Genomic DNA, 21,786 nt, shown 5'->3' on the forward strand with positions numbered 1-21,786 from the left:
CTGAATGAGCTGCCTCTGATTGGTCACAGCCTCACCAATCAGAGGCAGCTCTCACTCACACCGATTCATGAATGGGTGTGAATGACAGCTGATGACAGCTGAGAGCTGCCCCTGATTGGTCCCTGCGCTGAGCCAATCAGAGGCAGCACTCACTCACCTATTCATGAATTCATGAATGGGTGTGAGTGAGAGCTGCCTCTGATTGGTGAGGCTGTGATCAATCAGAGGCAGCTCATTCAGCAGGCGGGGATTTTAAATCCCCGGCTGCTGAATACTACTCAGAGCAGTTCAGGAGAATTGCCGGCCGGCCGCGGCTGAACTCCGTCTGCCGGGACAAGGTGAGTATATTTTTTTTATTACTTTTTACACATTTCTGGATGAATTTCAGGGAAGGGCTTATATTTTTAAGCCCTTCCCGAAAATTCATCGTGCGATCGCCGGCAGCCCATTGCTTTCAATAGAGCCGGCTGTATTGCCGGCTCCATTGAATTCAATGGGCAAACATCATTCTTCTCTGCCACAGCTGTTACAGCTGTGGCAGAGGAGAATGATTTGTCTAGTATATGTTCTCAATGGGGTCGGCGCTGCTGCTGCCGGCCCCATTGAGCGCATATAGAGAAGAGAACAGGAATCGCAGATCGCAGATAGGTGCGATCTGCGATTTCTGTTCTATAATTTATCGGACGAGCGCATAAAAAGCGCTCATGTGTCCGATACCATTGCAAAGCAATGGTTTTATAAAATCACGCGAAAAAAACGCCCGTCTGACTGAGGCCTTAATGTGTATGGCTACCGTCAGGGCCATATTTTTAGGCCATATGCTGTCCATATGGACCCATAATAGCCAATTAAGCTATCCATTGTAGATTTTGCATAGGAATTGATGATCTGCGTGAAAAACATTTCAGCATGTCCTATTCTTGTCAGTTTTCAAGTAGGGCATGCTCTATATGGGGCTCTGTGAACCACGAGCAGCACATAGTATCTATGTGCTATCCATTTTTTTTTTTTGTCCGAATTCTCAGATAGCACATGGCAAAGGCCGTATGAACCTGCACTTAAGCCAAGTTCACATTTAGTCTTTTCTATTTACAATTATCGTCTTGCCTGAAGAGCACACAGTTTATATGTCAAACACATCCATAGGCCCCTATTACTCCATGAAGGCCAAAAAAGTGTCCATTTGGCATCCATCGTGTTGGCTTGTGACATTATATCATTTATTTTTTACTTTACTATATAGGGAAGTATCTGCTGTACTTTCCTGTACAGTGGGCCACTGCAAAGAACGTCATAAACTGCATGGTATGTGTTTGTTTAATTGGCTCCTATGGGTGAAATATGCCACTGTATCGCTATACAGTATTCTATGCTGGAGCTTGTGTCCAAGGAGAGGTACACTCCAAGGAATATTCTCAATCTACACATCTGATGGAAGGCCTAGACGTGATGTGAACAGAGCCTTAGAAAAAAAGAAGCTCTGAATCCCTATAAAGATTATAAAGTGAAGCAAAGAATGTAAAAGGTGGAGATTCACTTTAAGACAAATTTTAGTTTAGTAAAACAAGCATAAAAAGTTTCTTATTTTTCATGTTGCTTCTTTTTTTTTCAATTTCCAAACGTGGAGGAATTTATTTTCCGAGCAACTTGATGACAGGTGCATTAAAATATATCATTGCTTGGCCGACTTTTTACTCAGCAAGTTTAAGACATACTGTTGTCATAGTTTACATTCTGGCACACAAATTGTATTTATTTATTTGTATTGATTGCAGCTTACCGTGGATTTGATTTAATACTCAGCAGAGTCGTTATTGCATTAATATTTCAACACTGGACATAAACTACATTACAACCCTGCTAAAGCCAAATGTTTTCTCATTAAACTGTACTGGAGTTAATGCAGCCCTCATCATCTTGTCTGTAGCCATTTAAGATATTGTCTATCTCTTTGGGTCTTTGCACATAAGGCTCTGTTCCCATCTGCACCAGAGGTTCTGTGCCGGTGCTTCTGGTGCACATCTAGCATGAAATGCTGGACTAAAAAGTTTTGCCTGCATGACTTTTTTGCCATGTAAAATGCCAGATAACAGGAGTAGAAAGGACGCCATTACCCTTTGCAATCCAATTTTGGATTCAGGGTTTCCTAGTGGCTAAAGCCAGTACTGCAGAGAGGCTTCCGACAACAGAGAGGCCAGTAATATACAGTAAGAATACCCTGCCGGACGTCTTCCCACATCGGTGCTGTACAGGCTTCAATCAGAATGTGGGAAACGTCAGACAGAGGATTGGAAATGGTTACAGTCAATGAGGTTTGTTCAGCACTGTTCAGCCAGGATATTCAGTTTTCCTGCTCTCATAATGATGCAAGATAATGGAATCCACAATGCAGTTGTGAATATATTCATATATAGAGTTTATATGGAACTCTCTACCTATACTGTGACCATGCAAACACACAAGACCTAGTAAAGCAGCTGATAAAAATCCTAACATCCCAGTTACTAAGGAAGCTGAATTTAAGTTTATGTTTGGGGTAAAAATGTAAAAAATCTCAATAAAAATTATTGAATAAAAAAAAAAAAAAAGAAATAATGAACATATGTCACTGTGGTTCAATTGCCCATCCACTTATTTTCACACATGTGCATCTGAACAGCAGCACTATAGTGGGGGCTCTGGGCAACTACTCAGTCTGCTTCCCCCCTTCTTTTCCATCAATCATCTGCTAAGGTTCCACGATAACGGATTAACAATATGTCAAAATCTTGATTTAACAAATTTCAAACTTAACTTCTATGAAATCATGGCCCATCCTTGAATATATAATAGCGAAGAGGAGCGCCGAGCTGCGCAAGCAGAGAGAATGAGACAATGAAAGTGAAGAACAGTGAGCCGCACATGGCTCCTGAGTATGGATATATATTAAACTAGCTGATAACTCGGCTTTCCCTGAGTTAATTTGGTACAGGTTTACCTGTTGTTCATACAGAAAATCGTTGTTACTTCAGAAAAACCGAGAAATAAAATATGTATACACATAGAGGAGCATTAGATACTCCTCAGGCTGTATGTACCGATGTCCCTCTGCAGAATGTGACACCCCACTTCCATTCTCCTCACTTCTACCTTAAATTGAATAATCAAGCTGCGAACCCTTTACTTTTACTATTTACAATCTAAAGTATGCTTGAGGCAAATTTCGAGTTTGTAAGACACAGGAAAGTTAGAGATTTAGATTAGGTACCTTACAAAGGGGGTCACTTATTTTTACACTTATTTTGCACTTGAATAATCAAGTTGTGACCCCTTTATTTTTCCTATGCAGGACCTAAAAAATGCTTGTGTCAAATTTCACGCTTGTATGACACCGGGAAGTTACATAACATAAGGGTACGCTTACTTTTGCACCTAGCATTGAATAATTGAGTTGGGACCCCTTTACTTTTCATATTTAGGACTTAAAGAATGGTCATGCCAAATTTCATGTTTGTACGACACCGGGAAGTTTGAGAATTAGATTTGGTACATTACACAGGTGTGCACTTAATTTTGCACTTAGCATAGAATAATCATGTTGTCACAGTTGTGACCCCTTTACTTTTCCTATTTAGCACCTATAGAATGCTTGTGTCAAATTTCATGCTTGTATGACACCAGGAAGGAATACATTACATAGTGATGCACTTACTTTTGCACTTAGCATGGAATAATCGAGTTGTGACCCCTTTACTTTTCCTATTAGGCACCTAAAGAATGCTCATGCCAAATTTCAACTTTGTACAACATCGGGAAGTTAGAGAATTAGATTTGGTACATTGAATGGATAATCATCATCGCATTACATAGGGGTACACTTATTTTTGCACTTAGCATTGAATAATCAAGTTGTGACCCCTTTACTTTTCCTAATTAGGACCTGAAGAATGGTCGTGCTTAATTTCAACTTTGTACGACACCAGAAAGTTAGAGAAATAGATTAGTTACATTACACAGGGGTGCACTTACTTTTGCACTTAGCATTGAATAATCAAATTGTGACTGCTTTACGTTTCCTATTGAGGACCTAAAGAATGCTCCTGCCAAATTTCATGTTTGTATGACGCCGGGAAGTTAGAGAATTAGTGGCGAGTCAGTCAGTCACTGAGGGCTTTCTCCTTTAACCCCTTCCCGCCGCAGGGCGTAAGTTTACGTCCTGGCAGCCTGGTACTTCCCGCAACAGGACGTAAACTTACGTCCTAAAGATAGCGCAGGATCACATATGATCCCGCGCTATCCCGCAGCGGGAGCCGGCTGTCAGTCACAGCCGGCGTCCTGCTGCAACAGCGGGGGGGGGGGCATCGGAGATGCACCCCCTGCTGTTAACCCCTTCCCTGCCGCGATCTAAGTAGATCGCGGCAGGGAAAGAGCTCACAGAGGGAGCGGACTCCCTCTGTGTCTCCGGCCGGAACTCGCGATGTCATCGCGAGAGCCCGGCCTGTCACCATGGCAACAGGACGCCAGACACTGGCGTCCTGTATTGCCTATGCCTATGATCGCTGTATAAGCGATAAGGCATGGCAGAGCAGTAGCTCTGCCATGCCTTATGACAGCGATCCTCAGAGCAGTGGTTAAAGTCCCTCAGAGGGACACAAACAGTGTAAAAAAAGCAAAGATTAAAAAAATGAATTAAAAAAAATGTAAAAAAAGAGTTAAAAAACCATTTTTTTATGCTTTTTCTCAGATTAGCATAAAAAAAGGTAAAAAATAAATAAAACCCCACATATTTGGTATTGTTTCGTCCGTAACGACGTGTACAATAAGTTGCACATACTTTTGACTGTGCACGGAAAAAAACGCTTAAAAAAGCGCTAAAAAACTGAGGCAAAATGCTAATTTTTAGCATTTTGCCTCACTAAAAATGCAATAAAAGTGATCAAAAAAGCCGTATGTACCCCAAAATGGTACCAATAAAAACTACAGCTCGTCTTGCAAAAAATAAGCCCTCATAGAGCGCCGTACATCGAAAAATAAAAAAGTTACAGGACTTTGAATGCAGCAATTTAGAATAGAAAAAAGATTTCCAAAAAAAGGATTTTTATTGCAGAAAAGTGGGAAAACCTAAAAAAAATGTAAGAATTTTGGTATCGTTGTAACCGTACCGACCCGCAGAAAAAATGGAATGTCTCATTTATGCTGCATGATTAACGCTGTAAAAAAAAAATAAAAAATCTATGGCAGAATTGATGCGTTTTCTCTCCCTGCTATCATAAAAAAAATAAAAAAAGTTTTACAATATAGTCTATGTACCCAAAAGTGGCACCGATAAAAACTACAGTTCGCCACGCAAAAAACAAGCCCTCATACGGCCGTGTCGATGGAAAAATAAAAAAGTTATGACTTTTGATAAACGGAGAAGAAAATCCGCCAAAAATTGTTGCGTCCTTAAGCCCAAAATAGGCCATGTCATGAAGGGGTTAAATATATATAGATACGTATATAGATTGTAGTTGCCGACCTGGGATAGGCTTTCTACAGAAGATTCCATAGCTAGACATTTTTGTAGCGACTAATACACAGCATGTTTGACTTTATAACTAAAGGACCAAAGGCAAAATATATCATATCAGAGATCTACAGAATCAAGAGAGTATCATCTTTTAAGTCAGTCATTTTGGAATGGTGCATTCATGTAGCAAGGCTTGAGCGTGTCTGCAACTGAAAATGAATGGGAAGTGATGGCTGTTCTATCTGTCAGAAAAGCAGTGGAACGAAGTTATTATCACTGTCAAGTTTTATTAAGGCAAGGTCTATGTTTCAGAAGTAGATATTGCTATAAAAATGGCAGTTTGAGAGAGGCAATAAGCAGCCTTTGCGCACATTCTTTATCACAGAACCTATAAAACAGAAAATTTCATCAACACCTTTCAAGCACTGAAACCTCGATGATATTAGAGGTGTTGTCCCAATATTTAAAGTGTCGCTAACTTTCCCGATGACTCTTCAAAGTAAGCTGCTGTGTACATACTATTTCTGGTCATAGTACAACTTGTATCCTGCATTTATCATCATGTTATACCTCTAAATTCTCAGTCGTCCCAGAGCTGGTGGGAGGAGACTGCTGCTTTGATGGCTTTTATGCACTGCACATGGAGAATGAACAGATTCTGTTCTCTGTAGCACACCCAGAGAAATAACTGTGTTAGGGAGGACACTAGATAAGTACGGCACATTACCTACGCCCTTGAGAAAGCAGGAAGTGTAACACGCGTCGGGGCTCAGGAACGCATTCTATTGGCATATTTGTCATCCTCCATGTTTTCTTTATGCATATTGTGATTGAATCATTATACATACAAGGACTGACTACTTCTATTATTTTTATGCCAATGTATTAGCTTGTTTAAATGTAATATTACCAGATTGTGAGCCTGTTTATATGAACACTGCTTACTATGTTTTTTGCATTTTTTAGCTACTCAGCTACTTAATAGCTTATTAGCATTCAAATTAAGCCTTTAGCCTTAGCCTTTAATAGCTGGAGGTCTCTTATTTGCATTCAGCTCCATTGTTCTCCGGCGGTTTAAATAGCTGAAACAATACTATCAGAACTACCCGCGGAGAACTCAGCGTGCGGTCCTGATAAAACCGCACAATGATTTTTAGGCTGGCTTGAATTCAACGATCAACGAGCAGAGCATGAAAAGTGCACGATGGCTGTGCATTTAGATGCAACGATTACCGCTCAAAAGATCGCTTTTGAGCGATGATCGCTCCACATAAATGGGCCTTTAGTTGTTGAAGTCATGCCTTTGTGAGTTTATTCTGTCTTCCTCCCCCCCCCCCTGTCCTCCACGTAGACTTCTACGGGCAGCATGAGTCATCATCTTCCTTCGCTTCCTGTTCTCCATCTTGTTATCTCCGTTACTAAAAATGGAAAACACCTGCCAACAGGCAAATTCAAAACAATGAAAAACCATAGGAGCCAGCACATTAAAGTGATTTTTCAGCATAAAAACGTAATTTTAGGTAAAGTGATTTGCACTTTTGCTAGTTATCGCATTGGCTATCATATAAGCAGAAGTCGTTTCAAAAGATAACGACCATTTAAAGTTATCTGATATTCAAAAGATCGGATCTGATTGATTATTCAACCGCAATTGATTTAAGAGGAAGGGGTCCTGTGTCTACCATTAAATTGGGGCAATGATTGGGCATGTGCGCTGCCAGTCTATTGATCTGTGCTAGACTAGTCGAGGATAGCCAAAGAGCTTGAGACTGTTTCCAACAACAACTAGGAGACATATGAATGCAGTTCTAGACAGTAATACAGTCACTAACGATTCTGTACTGTGTTCAGATTATAAAATCAAGAATGCGCCCAAGAGAGGATAAAACTAGGGATCTGAAATGACTTTTTGTAGCCCGTGTACAAGTTGAGGCTTTTTGTTTCAGCAATGACTTCCTGAATTCATTTTATACAAAGGTTTTGTCTATATATAACATTAACACAGGAAAAAGGGCAAAGGTATAATCACTCTTCGTAGCACTGAATAATTTGCCTCTGAAATGTCACATGTGACTATTATGGCATTAGGGAACTGCTGTAATATAACAGGTCCACAAAGACATTTAAATCAAGCAAAGCTACAGTTGCAGAGCCGTAATCACAGCTGGGAGTCGATCTAGATGCTCTTCTGTTCCTGGGAGAGCAAAGCTGTGCTGTCTGGGCTGATATGGAAGCTGACAGTAATAATTAGAAGGGCATATTAATCTTAGCAAAGCAATTAAGACTGCGTTACAAGGGGACCACAGGTTAAAGTAATCTGTGATTTATCCCATTGTTTCTCAGAGAGCCTGAATTAGGGACACTTCGCTACAATTTCTTTTCTATCACAGAGAAGTGGCTAAAATAACAGATTTTGTCTAAGCTCCGAATCATGCAAAAATGAAAATGAAATTTAATAGTCATTATCTTTAGAAGTGGAAAATTGACTCCTATTCTAAAATAATCATATTGGGGCAGATTTACTAATACTATCTAATAATTAGAGAAAAACTTAGAATCATAGAATTGGAAGGGAGCTCTAGAGTCATCGGGTCCAACTCCCTGCTCAATGCAAGATTCACCAAATAATCCCAGGCAGATGTCTGTCCAGGCTTTGTTTGAAGACTTCCATTAAAGGAGAACTCACCACCTCCGGTGGTAACCTGTTCCACTCATTGATCACCCTCGCTGTCAGAAAGTTTTTTCTCATATCTAATTTGTGTCTCCTTCCTTTCAGTTTCATCCCATTGCTTCTAGTCTTTCCTTGTGCAAATGAGAACATGGCTGATCCCTCTGCAGTGTGACAACCCTTAAGATATTTGTAGACAGCTATTAAATCTCCTCTCAGCCATCTTTTTTGCAACATAAACATTGTCAGATCCTTTAACCGTTCTTCATAGGACATGATTTGCAGACCGCTCACCATCTTCTCTGAACTTGCTCCAGTTTGTCAATGTCTTTTTTAAATTGTGGTGCCCAAAACTGGACACATCCCAGAATTGTATTTGCCTTTTTGGCTGCAGCATCACATTGTTGACTCATGTGCAGTCTATGGTCTATTACGGTAGTATACCCAAGTCTTTTTCACATGTGCTGCTGCTTAGCTCAATTCCTCCCATTCTGAATGTGCATTTTTCACTTTTCTTGCCCAGATGTAGTACTTTGCATTTCTTCTTGTTAAATACTATTCTGTTAGTAACCGCTGTGGCAAGTTGGGGTTACTTGCCCGGGATCTCTTCCGTACTTTCCCCTGCCCAGGGGTGGCAGCACTGCAATGATGTCCCAAAAACACAAGGTAAAGTCTAAATGCTGGTTCCTCCAGCATTTATTTCAGCATAGGTATTCAGTTTACAAGCAGTCCAGCATATCATATGCAACATGCAACTGTACACGGTTGTCCACCACAGTGCTCACGACAACGCATACCGCTTCTTCCAGCGGACCTTCCAGGAAGGGAACTTCACCCCGACAGACGATAAGCGAGGTGCCGACTAGCCCGGGTCCGCTCTGTGCTTCCAGGTCCCTCACAGACCAGCACCAGGTCTACATAGACCTCAAGCCACACAGGCCTCAATGGACCTAAGCTCCACCAGCTTCAAGGACCCTGAGTTTGTGAGGGAGGGGAAATTTAAACTGTGTAGCCGCTCGCTTGCAGGTGCAAGCTAACTAAATCAAACACAGTGACTGTGCTCAGAGGCCCTCTACAGGCCACTCTTGCTACTGCACTGTCACACCGCCCACTGTTCAAGGTTTTCCAGAGCTTTTTGAATCTTCTCTCTTCCTCAGTGTTAGACATTCCTCCTAGCTTTGTGTCAAATATATACCTTCCTACTTAATTCCCATTGCTTATCACGTATTTGACATTGTTCCCCCATCTTTTAGATCAAAGGTCACTAATGTTTTTTTCTCAATACATAGGTATATTTAATATAGCAATCAGGTATCACCTATATATTTATATAATATTTTTTTAAATATATATTTAATCAATTTTACATTGTCCCTATATATATATGTACATATGTCTTAATATTTTAATATATAATAGCAATTTATTTGTATCATCATAGGACACCGTGATGCCACGGGATTAGACAGTGGACACACTTCTGGTAATGTATGTTCTATTTCTTATATATACTTGTGTTACATTTGTAATTTTTGTACTTGAAAAAAGCTTCTTTTGGGAGACGAAACGCGTTGCTATCTGTACCAATAAAACCTGAACACGGAACTATTGGAATATGTTCAGACCCTCATTGATGCTGCCCAACTTTTGGATGTCTGGAGGACTAGGGCTTGTAAATCAACCGTATTGCACACCATGATTAAGGACATGCCGGAATTCCTTATTGGGACACGTCAAGGTGAGTTATCACGAATTCTATTCCTCACCCATATACTATCTGGTTACCCTAAATAGTATATTATATAACATTCTCTTATTTCACCCTATCCCTGGAGTGCTGCCTTAGCTGATTGATATTGCTAAAGGAGCATTACCATGTTAAAAGCTTATAGACATACCTGCAGGATGTGCCATAGGTAACATATAGATGCGGTTTTCAACATTCCTTTTACCGATTTATGTTGGCTATGTAACAGTCAATGAAAATGCATGAGCTTTTTCATTAACCCCTTAGTGCTCTATGATGTAAATTCATCATCAGCAAGAGTTTCTCTGTGTTCTATGATAGGTAAACACATCATATTGTGCTTGCAGGTACTGCCACTGTGTCCGTGATTTCACTGACAGAGGCAGTGCCAATTAGAATGCCTGTTGGCATTTCGGTAAAGGGTTTATTCAGACGACTGTATATTGGCCGGGTATTCACGCCGGCCGATATACAGCGTCCCTCTCTGCGGGGGGGGGGGGAGGCTGGAAGAGCCGGGAGCAGTGCACTGAGCTCCCGCCCCCTCTGCTGGGAATTAGCTCCGCCCCCATCCCACCTCCCCTCATTGCAAATAGTGCAGAGGGACAGAGAAGGGGGTGGAGAGTTGGCAGAGAGGGGGCGGGAGCTCAGAGCACTGCTCTGGCTCCTCCAGCCTCCTCCCCCTGAAGAGAGGGACACCGTATATCGGCGAGCGTAAATACGCAGTCGATATACGGTCGTCTGAATAAGCCCTAAGGGTGTAAAACGTTGCAATACAAAAGACAGCTGAGGACCTCAATGAAAATATAGAAGTGGTTTATAAACGCTATTGCCTTCTATTCTGCAGGCTACATAGTTCTCAATGAGTGCTACGTAGAGAATAGAGGAAGCGGTAGTGCTGTTTCCTCTATTGGATCTGGCCACCAAGTGATCACCAGTAACCCCCGACACAGCAGAGTTGCAGATATCCCAGTTACAGTGGAAAAGTGTGAAATAAGAAAAAAAATGACAATGTGAGTGTCCCTCAGGGGTCTTATAGGACATCATGGTGGACGTAGATGTTTTTGTTTTGCTCAACAAGATAACGTTTATTGAAACAGAATCAGGATACAAATACAGTGGAATTAAAAAAAGAATTGCGTTATACATAGTGCAACGTTCAAAAAAATAACTTTTTTAAACTATCAAACAACTGAGTGTAATTAATCAAGTGTGAAAATTATGCAGTGATGGTACATTTCCATGGAGTTGACATCCGAGAAACAGCATATTGTAAGTAAGAAAGGAAAACCAAAATAAGGTAAACAGTAATCCTGTATTTTAGGTGCACAATCAACTAGCCTATGTCTTAAAAAACAAACAGTATAAAAATTCAGCAATCCGTCAGTTCTTACAAAAATAAGACTACAGACCAAACCAGCCTAGGGTTCACAAGCAGAGATCAAGTACATGAAAGAGAATAGTAATAGTCATGGAATATGTCATGTAGTTAGGGTCAGGCCTAGGGGCACTGAATCAAAGCAGTACAGCAGAAAGAGAAGGAGAAGATACCATTTAGGGGAACGGCGGGGAATCAAACAACAGATTTCGAGGCGGTACTGCCATCACAGAGGAGTCCATCTATCCCAAATTTTAGCAAATATATGGGGAAATTTCACATTTTAATACTGCCATTTTTTATGAGGTAGCATATTATTCACTGTCACTATACATTCAGAAAACATGGGATGGTGATTAAACAGCCTTGCCCTATCTTTTGCTGAGATACGCTGGAAGCTCCCATAGACTTCTATGGGAGCTGGAAAAAAAGGGAGGGGGAGGGGAGTTTACCTACATCCAGGGCTCTGCCAACCAAGGGATTTCTACGCCGCAGGGTATTTTTTGCCGATAAGCTGCAGCTGCCCGTGTGAATGGACGAGAAATCAGAAACGCTATCATTTCTCCCTAGGGAGAGCAACTATACTATAAACTAAGTGAGGAGACTCAAATGGCCATGCACGCTTCTCTGGGTAATATGCAAATAAGGGAGATGGAATAAAACCTCCACAGTGCCAACTATTGAAAAGCAGTATTCCTGCAAGCCAAAGTCAGACTTTTTATACAAGCCTTGTTACAATGACCAGGAATTAAGAGCAAAGCCAGACTCCATGTACATACAGCTGTTTCAGGGTTTTTGCCCATCATCAAAGTACAGTAGGGGTCAGGCTTTGCTAGTAAGCGGCCTGGGATGGGGGTCAGAAACACTATCTTTTCTCCTTAGGGAGAGCAACTATACTATAAACTAAGTGAGGAGACTCAAATGGCCATGCACGCTCCTCTCCTTTATTTGCATATTACCCAGAGAAGCATGCATGGCCATTTGAGTCTCCTCATTTAGTTTATAGTATAGTTGCTCTCCCTAAGGAGAAAAGATAGTGTTTCTGACCCCCATCCCAGGCCTCTCACTAGCAAAGCCAGACTCCTACTGTACACTGATAAAGGGCAAAAACCCTGAAACAGCTGTCTGTACATGGAGTCAGGCTTTGCTTTTAATTCCTGCTCATTGTAACAAGGCTTGTATAAAAAGTCTGACTTTGACTTGAAGGAATGCTGCCTTTCAATAGGTGGCACTGTGGAGGATTTATTCCATCTCCCTTATTTGCAATGGACGGGAAAACGCTAACCAAGATGGTGACTTGATCATGGCTCTTTTTCTTATGGCGCAATGCGGCAAGCATAAAAACACTTATGGTCGTGTGAAAGAGGCTTTAGTCTAATATGCATGGGCACCTTTAATTTTTCAGTACTGCATGAAAAACCGCAATAGGTAAATTGTTGTGTAGTGGAATTAGATAATTTGTCTTCGCTGACAGCGGGGTGAAAAGGATAAAAGCTGAATTCGTTTTTTTATTCCCTACAGTGGAAAGCAGGACAATTTAAGAAGTTAACAAATACAGAATCATTGCACGCTTAACTAAATGGACTAAATTACCTAGCTTTGTTGTTGCTGAATTAATGGAGCAGTGTTCAGGAATGGCAGAGCAGATTGAGTGTTAATTATTCACAAGGATTGGAGAGAAACATGAAGACTCATTTCCATGCTAAAGACCTTTTTCAAAGAACCAACATTCACGCACTTCATATAGACATTTTCATGACAGCTGAAATGATGATTATGCACTGTGCAATATCAGGTCTGGTTCGTGGGTGGCTGCATGTTCCTGCATCTCTCACTGTGATAAGAGCACTCGCTTCAAGATTACTTATAGTAATTGGTACAAGGACACCTGTAATTAGTTCAGCACGCTACATGTCTGACTTTCTGCAATTCAATCTTATGAATGAAACTGTTTTGTTATTAATAAACCAGTTCGCATGCTAAAGGGGTTTTCCGGGACTTAAAGGATTGTCCAGTTGGTACTGGTGTCATATGTCGACACCAGAAGCTAGGGGTTGACTGGGCAGAGCTGGAGGTAACGCTCCGGGCACGATCCTAGCTGCCAATTGGCTCTCCTGGTCTCTGCTGTGTCCCAACCCGTCACCACTGTTACTTGCGCCATGTACCAGGTTCCTGCCTTGTGCGGCTGTTGTGCTGTCTTCAGCACTGACCCCTCAGGTCCTGCATGCTGCTCCCTCCGTCCGGCAGTGTGCCACAGACGGCACTCTATTCCTCCTGGCCGGCTAGGTACTTGCCGGATGAACAATCTGCTGCTGCTGATGTTTTGTACGGCTGTCCCATCTTCAGCCCTGGTCCCTCTAGATGGTAACCTCCCACCCCCCACCCCCCCGCCGCTGCGGAAGAGTGACAGCGGGGTTGGAAGCAGACATGGGAGGCAGCCGGCAGCGGAGAGTGACAGTGGGGTCAGTACAGCGGGGCTACAGGAGGTGAGATGGGAGTCCGGCAGCGGGGAAAGTGATGGTCGGGGCGAGCAGATGTGTGAGCGGTCAGCGGTGAGAGACGGTGCATGTGTCTCTGTGGAGCTGTGTGGGGGCATCAGCCAATCTGCAGCTGTGGTAGTGACCTGCCCGCCCCTTGTAATTCAGCCCAGCCAGCCCATGTCTCCACCCATACTTCCGCTGGAGACATATTACACCAGTACCTGTCCAGTTATAAACTACTGAGGTCTATCATGGAGGAGTCTGCCACCCAGGACTTTTGGTGATCAGGGGTTTGCTGGGTTGGTGTGTTCATACAATGAGTTGATTTCTGAAGGAAGCAGATAGCTCCATTCCCACTGCAGTGGCCAAGATTGGTATTGCAGGCCAAGTTCCCTTTCACTTTAATGTGAGCTGGGCTTGTAATATCAAGCCGGGCCACCACTATGAGAACAGAGCTGTCTGACTCCTGCAGAAATAAGCTGAGTGTACAAGCACATAGGCCCAGGGAACAGCTGATTGACAGGGGTCCCGGGTAATGGATAAATCTACTATTCATGACTGATCCTGCTGATAGGGCATCAAAAGTTTACAACTGGACAACCCATTTAACTACTGATGATCTATCCTCTGGAGTGCTGTGCTCAGATTCTCTGCCGATCAGCTGACTGAGGAGGCTGTGTCGCATTGGTGTGATGTCATCAGTCACATGCCCTGAGAGCAGCTCAGTCCCATTCAAGTGAATGAAATTGAGCTGTTACATCAGGTACAGCCACTATGTAATGTATGACACTGTGTGTGGTATGGACTGAAGTGGCCATGGTGGTCTCTTGTGCATTGCTATCATGTCAATCAATTCATCGGCAGGAGTCCCAAGCAATGAACCCCCACCAATCAATTATTGATGACCTATCCTGAGGATAGCGCATTAATAGTAAATTGGCATGGGTCTGTCACCTAGGACCCTTGCTGATAAGTTGTTTGCCAGGCTATTGTGCTTTTGCACTGAGCTGATTTCTACAGGAAGTAGACAGCTCTATTCTTATTATAGTGGTCAGGCTTGGTATTGCAAAGTTCACATTCATTTCAATGGGAACTAGGCCTGCAATATGAAAGCTGTCCACTGCAATAAGAACAGAGTTGTCTGCTTCCTGCAGAAATCTGTTTAGTATGAGCACACTGGGCCAGAGAAGACCTGATTAGTGGGGGGTCCCTACATATGGACACTCGCCAATCAACAATTGATTAACTATCCTAAGCCACAACTAGCTTACAAATGGATAATCACTCTGTACAGTACATGCATTGGTTTATTTGTAGTGATCCTGAGGTACAGACTGTATTATGGTACAAAGCTGTATTTACAATCCTGCAAGCTTCACAGCTCAAATCCCAAAGTCTGTTCACAGAATATACTATACGAAGTGTTAAGAAACCAGACTTTTTATGTAGGAAAAAAAGTTGCAATATCTCCAGTAGTAAACAGATCCTATGCAGACTTATGCATTTCCATGGTAACAGACCACAAACTCACCCTGTGTAGTCAGATCCTGCAGTCATACATGTTTCAATTTCTCATCCTTGTCTTGATAATTTACCAAATATAAGTTGTTCATTTTTCATTTTAGATGTATTGGAACAATAAAAAAATGGTATTGAAGGCAAGTATTACCTTAATATCCTACCTTATATGTAAACCAAGATTGTTCTGGTTCTTAAAGGGATTTACATCAAAAAAGTTCACCCAATTGCCACCGTAGGGCTTTGACTGCGTGCGGTGCCAGACCCTGTGCCTTAGCCTAGTCTTTTATACAGAGATTAATACCTAGACCAGTGGTGGCGAATCTATGGCATTTGTGCCAGAGGCGGCACGCAGAGCCCTCCTTGCTGGCACGCGCCGCGATCGGCCGCTCACCACTAGTGAATACCTGGAAGGGCCGCGGCTCCCCGGTATTCTTGTATTATGTTGCCACCAGAAGTTAGGGGTGGTGACATAATACAGGGTTTTTATATGTTGTAACGCCCCCAGTTTCTGATAGGCTGGGGGCATGTGGCCTTAGCAGAGGAAGCGTCGGCAGCAGATGGAGCAGAGGGGGCGGCGAAGGAGCAGCGGCGGACCGAGGCAGAGAGATCAGCGGCAGCAGCAGGGACGCTCAAGGGAGTGCCCCCGACAGCAGGAGACGGATCGCTGGTGGCATGAGCACAGCCACTGCCAGTGGAGGCTGGAGGGAGTGGCGGCAGCAGCAGCTGGAGAACTGGACATGGAGCAGCTGCAGCACAGACTGTGGGGTCCATGGTACGCGGGGGGCCGCTGGGGAGTGTCACTGGTAAGCGGGGGGCCGCTGTGGGGTGTCACTGATATGCGGGGGCAGCCGTGGGGTGTCACTGGTACGCGGGGGGCCGCTGGGTTGGTCTCACTGGTAAGCGGGGGGCGTTGGGGGGTGTCACAGGTTGTGATAAGCCCCGCCCCCTGACATGTTGGTACTTTGCGATAAATAAGGAGGTTTTGGGTTGCAGTTTGGGCACTCAGGCTCTAAAAGGTTCGCCATCACTGACCTAGACCATACCATTTGTAATTTGGTAATTTCAAATTTTTTGGTCAGGGTACTGTACCGTCTAAAAGCTGACAACACAGATTGAGTAAGATTGAATTAGATAAAATGATGAATCTCTGAGCTGAGGCTCCATTCATACTGTGTTAAGCCTGCATGGTCAGGGGTCCTATCCCAGCTCATGGTCTACCACACTATTCTTTCACAGGTGACAGTGCTCCAGATAATCACTGTTATTCACCTCATCTGTCAATGGTTTTAAAGAGCCACTCCAGCGTCAACTCATTTTCCTATCTCCATTTACTAAACAAAAAGCACCAGAATTTAGCTCAATGACACAAATAACTGTGGTAGATGCCTTGCACCCATGGCCAGCCTTAGCTATGTGACCTGTGCAGTCATACAGGGCACCGGCCACGCGGTGGATGTAGGCTAGGAGCGATTACCCCTCTTAGGTCCACGTGGCCAGATGATCTTCTACTGTGCGGCAGGGTCTTGTGGAGCTACCTGGATCATCATTCCCCTGGCTCTCCTCCCTTCTGATGTCGTCTTCTCAGCCCATTGGTGCCCCCATAATATAATCACTTAGCTGTGAGCTTGGTTCTGCGCCTATATATATGTTATGAGCTTGGTTTTGGTACTGTATTTATTCACTGAGCTGTTTCAGTGTAAGTATGCTGCTCTCTGCACAACAGAATATAGGCAGACCGCCTATCAGTGCAATATATTTAATTTCTTCTTATGAGTAGGGGAGTCAAGAAAAATTCCACACAAGTTGCTATTTAAACTACCGGTAATAAATCTTCGAATTAGCCAATATAAACATTATAGCGCTATACATAATATTTTATGTAGGTACATAAAATAAAGAAGAGTGAATTGCTCCTTAAGTATTACGTATCATTGCTTAGCCTCTAAATATTACCTAGCCTACCTCTTGTGCTGCTATATTACTCACAACTTTTGTGGCTAGATGACCTTGTTTGACCATTCTCATTTTAGCTTCTGTGTTCAAATACCTTTTTAGTTAAATCTTTTTTCTTCCTATGGCAATGACTGAAGTAGGACACTTTTCCCAGCGGGGCCTTATGAACTAAGGGCTTTTCTGCTGTTATAATGCACTAAAATTACACTTTATACAGCACATAGCTAGAGCTTCTAAGTCGCTAAAGCTGGTAAATGGCTAAAATGATAGAAATACAAAAATAGCACAAAATTAGTATTTAAGACTGAATGTCGCATACTTTTGCCATTTGTGTAAGCACTATTCACTGGTATCAGGAGATTTTATGGAAAGCCAGATTTGACATCTATTTGCGAACACTAACAGAAATGATTATTTACTGACAAAATACAAATTTTATACTAAGGGTCAAATCAATTTTTCTATACTAAGTAGGGTATGCACAGATATGAAGTGACGTTGAGTGCATGGAGTGTGGGAGTTACTGTTCAATGAAGAGGTCAGGTTTTAGGTAATAGTATAGGAATAATGTAGAATAAACGTGAACACATAAAAGTTAGATTAGGAAATGTGGTAGGCCTGCCTACAAAGATGTGTTGTAGAGAATGTTTAAAAGTGTGGATATTGGTAATTAACCCGATTGTCTGGGGTAGCGCATTCCAGAGAACTGGTGAAGCTCGAGTAAAGTCTTAGGGACAGGATTTGGATCCTGGAGGAACTATGTTTAAGAACATTAGCAGAGCATCAGTAGAGTGGTAGACAGAGATAAGGGACGAGATAAAGGACTGCCGAGAGCTTTATCATTTGAGAGTGATGAGTTTAAATTGTATCCTGTAGTGGACAGACAAGCAATGCAGGGACTGGCACAGGATGGAGGCATCGATGAAATGGTAGGACAAAAGTTATGTAGTGTCTAGTGTCTGGATTTAATTGGAGAATATAGGTAAAAACAAGGGTAAATGAAAGGAATGCCTGACGCCTTCTGTCAGGTATGATGAAGGAAATGTAAATGGAAAGATTTGGAGCAGAATTTAGGGAAAGATTACCGCTCAGTGAACATTTAATCGAGGAGCAGGAAAACAATTCAAAGCATTATTTCTTAGCTATGCACAAATTAAATAAAGAAACAAGAAGTTTTTGATGTACTTGCCAACGCTGTCTTCAATTCTTATTGAGCTCTGGTGGGATAAGCTTCACTGTGTTGTCAAAGAAAAAAAATCCTACAAGACAGTCACACCTCTGGGAAGAGTGACTCAAACGGTACATAAAACTTTTACATGAGTGTCTTCAAAAACTGACGACTTGAATGCCAAATGTTCAGAAAGTTGCAATTGTTGCAAATAATTGATGAATGTGAGGTTTGATGAATAGAGCGACAATAAGAAAAAAAGAAAGAATATATGAACGACAAGAATGTACCTCAAAAAGACAAAAACTAGATCTTTCTTAAAAGGAATCTGCCACCTGCTCTAAATGATCTTACAGTGTTGTTAGGTCAGGTGACACGGAACTGGGTGACCTATTTTTACACTTACCTGCCCTCAAAATACTACCGCTGAAGTCCACGCGGCACACAAAAATATTACTCTTTTACCATAGACTTTTATGAGAGAGCCTGTGCACGGGACTCTGAAAAGAGACAGATATTTGGGTGCACTATGGACTTCAGCGGCAGGCACCGCAGGATCCAGGGAGCGGGTAAGAAATACATGACCCGACTCCCTGTCAACTGCTCTAACAGCACCATAAGTCAGTTTATTGTGCTTTAGGCAGCTGACAAATTCCCTTAAAGTGAAACTTAAACCATTATTTTGCATTATCCAACGATTATATTGAAAATGTTTTTACTTTAGCAAAGAATACTTCGCACTTAGTTTCTAAAACTTCCTTAACGATCTTGGGAGACACAAGACGCCTGATAATTAATGATGAACATCAGAAGATATCCCGGAGTGCTATTTGATAAAAAGCAATAATGTAAGAAGGTCTTAATGAAAATCTGACAACAAAAGATTTTTTTTATCGACCAAGACAAGAACATTTCTTACTTAAAGCTTTCCAAAGGCAAGACTACTTCTTGCTGCTTTACCAGAAGAAGGGTGTGATACTTTGGGTCTCAGCAAAAGCAGTTTTGTATACATTACATAAGGTTCATTCAATGTCTAAGATGAAACACCCCAAAAACAAACATGCTAAAACAAACACCCCAATGGCTTATTAATCAAGAAAAGCACACCCCAAATCACATGTGTTCAGTGTTTCGATAGAGAAGGTGAGTGCATAAGCACAGTGGATAAGACCATGTGAAAAAAATTGGATTATATCAGATTGGCACTAATTACCAATAGAACTTGGGACTTCGAGGATTGCGTACCAAAGTTGACATTTAAGAGCAGCTATCATGGGGTTTCAATGCTCCGTATACTGTAGCTTTAATACATCCTTCTATCTGATATAAACTAGGATCCAAGGTCAGACTCATTGCAGCGGATAGAAGAAGGAAGATACTACTGTATGATGGTGCATAGAGGTAAGTACAGTATGTTAGGTAATGCTGGCTAAACACTAAAAATTTCAGATGGCTGATTTCTGGATAATTTTGCTCATAGTTTGCTTGTGAAAGCTCAATGCCAAAACTAAAAATGACTAATAATTGGCAAACCTATCTGAATTGATTGAGTGCAAATCTTTAATTTGTCACCAATGCCTTTACAAACAGGTGCATCAAAAATATCCAACACAGTAAATGGCCTTTTCCACAGATATCTAGCTTTAGTTGGCATTCGTCATGCTCATTTGGGCCTTAATCGGATTTTAAGCCATCTGACAGCTTTAGAGTGGCCATATTCACCTCTTACACATACAGTAATATAGCTTGCACCCAAGGGCTCTTTTACATGGAACGATTATCGGACAGATTATCGCTGGATCATGTGAAAATCAGAACTCGTTCCTTGTAAACTCTGCCAGCAACTGAACAATCACTGATAAGTTGTTCGTTTTTCATTTGTCGTTCACTTTAGGCAAGCATAAAAACCAAACAATGATCAAACCATCATCTATGAACAACTGCCTGTTTACTGAGAAGCAGGCGGCTGGAAGCCTTCTCCGACCCGCTCTACCTCCATTCACTGAGCGATCATCGCTCCCATGTGAAAGCACAGAAGTAATAATAATTGCTAAGGTGGTAGTCAGACGCTTAATCGCCTGTCAATCGTGCCGTGTAAAAGGACCTTACGAAAGTTAAAAAGTTTCCTGATAACCTGAATTCTGTTCTATATTTATCGTACCTCACTAGGACATTTGAGAAAATTATTTCAGATTTAAACCCCCCTTGGATTGGCCTCAAATCACAACTCTTTATCTACGTTTTCTACAGTTCCCAGAAGCTGCGCAGTATCCTTTATGTAAGCATTTATGGTGGTTTTATGTGGTTTCTTTTTTTGATTTCACTGACCCTTGACTCACACTATGCCTCGTAAGCTTGTAAGAAGAACACAGAACACCTACAAAAGGTTTCATAGAAGGGGAAATAGGAAGGACACAGCCTAGAATTATTTTTACCTTAGTATGTATTAAACCCATTTAATATATCGTTCGCTACGACTTCGATTATTATTATGCTAATTACCCAGACATTTTTATGCGCTACATAGCTATGGCCGAAAAGCCCACATTATTCCCAATTTTCCAACAAAGTAATGCTTTACTGCTTCTGTAAAACATATGGCCAGTATTATATCTAAGTAATGTGTAAGAATCTTTGGATAGGTATTCCCGTGATGAGAAGTGAAGGCATATTGTCTGGATGTGCCGTCACTTCATAATTGGTGGGGATCGGACCTCTGCTGATCGCTTGAATAAAGGGGAGGATGCACAGTTTTTTTCCTGCTCAGTGCTAGCAAAGGTCTTAGGTGTCAGACCCCCACTGATATGGAAGTGATGGCATATCCTAAAGATATCATAAAGATTTGCCATAATTTCCAATGCAAAACCCCTTATGTTAATTAGGAAAACAACATGGACCTACATTAGTATTTTTGTAAAACGAGTACTTAAGAATATTACAAGTATTGCAAAAAATATAAGAGATTATTAGATAGTAGTCTTAATTAAAGGCCCATTACCACGGAAAGATAATTGTTCAAAAGATAGGTTTTGAGAGATTGTTTTGCATAACTGCTAATGGAACTAATGTCCATTAGCAGCTTATCACCTTCATTTACATGTAAATGAGCCGCCATGACCTGTATTCAGAGAACAGCAGGTGGTCTGTTCTCTGCATTCAGCTCATTTGTTCTGCTGCGGGGCTGCAAGCTGAATACAATGTAATCAGCGCTCTCGTGGAGAATACAGCACCATGAACAGCAAAAACAGCATGTGGTCTGTGTTATCTACTCTCCAGCTGAACGATGGATTTTATGCTCACCTAAAAATCATTGTTCAGCTGAAGAGTGAAAGATGGGAGCGTTTACACACAACAATTTCGTTCAAATGATGGCTTTTGAACGACTT

At 41.9% G+C, this 21,786-nt stretch overlaps 1 protein-coding gene across 1 annotated transcript in view; it reads right to left on the bottom strand.

The window, feature by feature from the left end:
- Positions 1 to 21,786, bottom strand: part of SGSM2 (small G protein signaling modulator 2) — a 328,957-nt gene that overhangs the window by 155,106 nt on the left and 152,065 nt on the right. The window lies entirely within an intron of this gene.

The sequence above is a fragment of the Eleutherodactylus coqui genome, chromosome 4, assembly GCF_035609145.1.
Source record: "Eleutherodactylus coqui strain aEleCoq1 chromosome 4, aEleCoq1.hap1, whole genome shotgun sequence".
Taxonomy (NCBI): domain Eukaryota; kingdom Metazoa; phylum Chordata; class Amphibia; order Anura; family Eleutherodactylidae; genus Eleutherodactylus; species Eleutherodactylus coqui.